Below are 3471 nucleotides of genomic sequence, written 5' to 3' on the forward strand. Positions count from 1 at the left end.
TTAGTTAGACATGAATCAAATGAAGAACCATAAACACTAAAATCATCCATAAAGACTTCCATGATAGACTCTATGAAATCAGAAAATATGCTCATCATGCAACGTTGAAAAGTAGCAGGTGCATTACATAAACCAAAAGGCATTCTACGATATGCAAAAGTGCCATAAGGGAATGTAAATGTAGTCTTTTCCTGATCTTCAGGGTGGATCGGAATTTGGAAAAATCCCGAATACCCATCCAAATAGTAAAAGAACTTATGGTTAGCTAACCTCTCAAGCATTTGATCAATAAAGGGGAGAGGAAAATGGTCCTTTTTAGTGGCGACATTTAATCTACGATAATCAATGCACATACGCCACCCTATAACAGTTCTAGTGGGAATTAATTCATTTTTTTCATTTTTAACCACAGTCATCCCACCCTTCTTAGGAACCACCTGAACAGGACTTACCCATTTAGAGTCAGAAATAGGATAGATAATACCTGCATCAAGTAATTTCACAACCTCTTTCTTGACTACCTCTTGCATATTGGGATTCAACCTCCTCTAGGGTTGAATGCAGGGCTTGTAGTTGTCCTCTAAGTGTATCCTGTGCATACAAAAATCTGGGCTTATACCCTTGAGATCATCAATACTGTACCCTATTGCCCTTTTGTGGGTTCTGAGAACCTCTAGAAGTTGGGAAGTTTGTGGGTCATCAAGTGCAGTACTAATGATCACAGGGTGCATTTCCTGCTCATCAAGAAAAACATATTTTAAATGAGAAGGGAGAGGTTTTAGTTCAGGTTTCTTTACCTCTGTAGGTTTCGATTCCTGAACTAATTTTACTACCTTCTTGTTTTCTTTGTCATCAAGTTCTTCTATGGCAAGAGCTTTCTCGATAATATCCACCTCCTTACTCCAGATACTCGCATCACCTGCAGACAAATTTCCACAAAGTATTTCTTCCAAGGGATCCCTTGCAAGAATCTGTGTTAAGCTATCCTCACAAATATCATCCATTATATCAATAACATCGATCAGACAACAATTTTCCTCAAGCATAGGACCTTTTAAAACCTTCCCTAAATTAAAAGTAATATTATCATCACCGAGGGTTAGTTTACCATTTTTAACATCTATAATGGTTCCTGCAGTATGGAGAAAAGGCCTACCTAATATAATGGGTATTTGTGTATCCTCAGCCATGTCTAAAACAACAAAATCAACAGGGATGAAAAATTTACCAACTCTACAGGGACGTCCTCTAAAATACCTAGGGGATATTTAACAGAACGGTCTGCCATTTGCAAAGTAATATTAGTAATTTTTAATTCACCCATATTCAATTTAGAACAAATAGACGATGGCATTACACTAACAGAAGCACCCAAATCACATAATGTTTTATCTATGAAGACATTACCAATATGACAAGGGATAGAAAAACTACCAGGATCCTTTAATTTAGGGGGAGATTTATTTTGTAATAATGCACTACACTCCTCAGTAAAAGCTACAGTTTCTACTTCATTAAAGGCCCTCTTCCTAGTCAAAATATCTTTCATAAATTTAGCATATGCAGGAACCTGTGTAATAAGTTCAGTAAAAGGAACCGTTACCAACAAATTTTTAACAACCTCCAGAAACTTACCAAACTGCTTGTCCAACTTAGTCTTTAGTTGGCGATTAGGGAATGGTAATTTGATAACTGGTGGTGCTTCCCTACTCTTCCCCTGGGGTGCATCCTTCCCTGAGGTTGTACCCTGCAATGAATCATTAGAAATATTAGTATCAGGAATTTTACCCTGTAGCCCTGCAGGGGAAATTGGTACAACGGAATCAGGATTAGCAATATTAATTAAATCAGGTTCATCCTCTTTGGGCATTTGGGGCCCATCGTAGTGTGAACCACTCCTTAGGGTGATTGCATTAGCATGATCCGTAGGTTGAATTCCCTGCGCTGGTAAAGCTCCCTGCTGGCGAGATTGTAGGGTAGAGGACAATTGGGCTATTTGGGTGTCCATGACTTTATTATGGGCTATAATAGAGTCAATCTGTTGGTCTCTACTCTCCATATGTTTTTGCATACTGGTCAGCATTGCCCTAATTTCTGATAAAGCAGGGTCAGAAGATGTAGTAGGGGCTTGTGATGGGGGTTTTTGGTTAGCATGAGGGTGATAATATTTCTGCTGTGGAGGGGGTGCTTGTTGTGGTTGTTGTGGAGGTGGAGGATTTTGAACATTGGTGCTACGGTAAGATAGGTAGGGATGGTTCCGGTAGCCAGGATTGTAGGAATTGGAGTATGGGTTATTTTGCTTGTAGGTTTGAAAAGCATTAACTTGCTCCATTGAACTCCTACAATCTTGTTCATAATGACCTACACTTCCACAATTTTCACAGAAAGCATCATTAGCATTATTAGAAACAGCAGAAACATTAGCAACAGAATTAGGATTGTTAGTAGTAAGGCTATCTAGTTTCTGGCAAATAGAAGTAAGCTGGGCTTGCAATAGGGTTACTGAATCAACATGATGCTTGCCCTTGTTAGCATAACCTCTAGCATTCCCATATTGGGAATTATGGATTGTCATATCTTCAATAACCTGACCTGCATCATCAACATTTAAATTCATAAATCTACCGCTAGCTGCGGAATCTAAAATTGTCCTAGATGCATTTCCTAAACCATTGTAAAAAGCTTGAATCAACTGCCACTTTGCCAAATTGTGGTGGGGACACTCCCTCTACAGATCCTTGAATCTTTCCCAAGCTTCATATAATGCTTCATCTGTCTCCTGGGCAAAATTCTGGATGGCACTTCTCAATAAAGCTGTTTTCTCTGCAGGGTAATATTTATTATAAAAATTTAAAGCAAGAGTCTCCCAGTTAGTAATACCAAGTGCAGCTCTATTCAAACCATTAAACCATAATTTAGCTTTTCCACATAAAGAAAAGGGAAAAAGAATCTCCCTGATTTGATCCTGCGTTACCCCATTCTGCCTAATAGTATTGCAGTATTGACAGAAATCTACAATGTGAAGATTAGGATCTTCACCCTTGGCTCCACTAAATTGCTTTCTTTCTATCATCGTTATGAACTGGGGCTTGATCTCGAACTGGACTCCCTCGAGATCGGGTGTAGGAGAAAGATGTGGAAAATCCGTCAGGGATGGTTGCGAATAATCGCTAAGCTTGCGAGGTGGAGGTGGTGGTGGTGTACCCATCTCTAGTTCTGAATCAAAAGAGTGCTCCGAATCACTAGAAGTAGGTAATGGATTTCTAGGAATATTATTACTCCCAGAACCTGCTAGGATCTGCCTATAAAAATTCTTCTGTCTATGAAACGAGCGTTCGATCTCAGGATCGAATGGAATGTAACCTGATCTGGAACACCTGGGCATAAACAAAGAACTAAAAAGACAGATATTAGAACTACCTCAAAGAACTAATGTCCTTTGAGGCAAAAGGAAAATAATTTAAACTACAA

The 3471-nt window shown here is 39.0% G+C and overlaps 1 non-coding gene across 1 annotated transcript; it reads left to right on the plus strand.

Moving 5' to 3' along the window:
- The first annotated feature begins 2705 nt into the window (after positions 1 to 2705).
- On the plus strand, positions 2706 to 2812 carry LOC145615853 (small nucleolar RNA R71). The gene has a single exon (XR_014107432.1). It is a non-coding gene; the product is annotated as a small nucleolar RNA R71 (small nucleolar RNA).
- The last annotated feature ends 659 nt before the right edge of the window (positions 2813 to 3471 follow it).

Source organism: Chenopodium album, chromosome 25 (genome assembly GCF_948465745.1).
Source record: "Chenopodium album chromosome 25, dcCheAlbu1.1, whole genome shotgun sequence".
NCBI classification, from domain to species: domain Eukaryota; kingdom Viridiplantae; phylum Streptophyta; class Magnoliopsida; order Caryophyllales; family Amaranthaceae; genus Chenopodium; species Chenopodium album.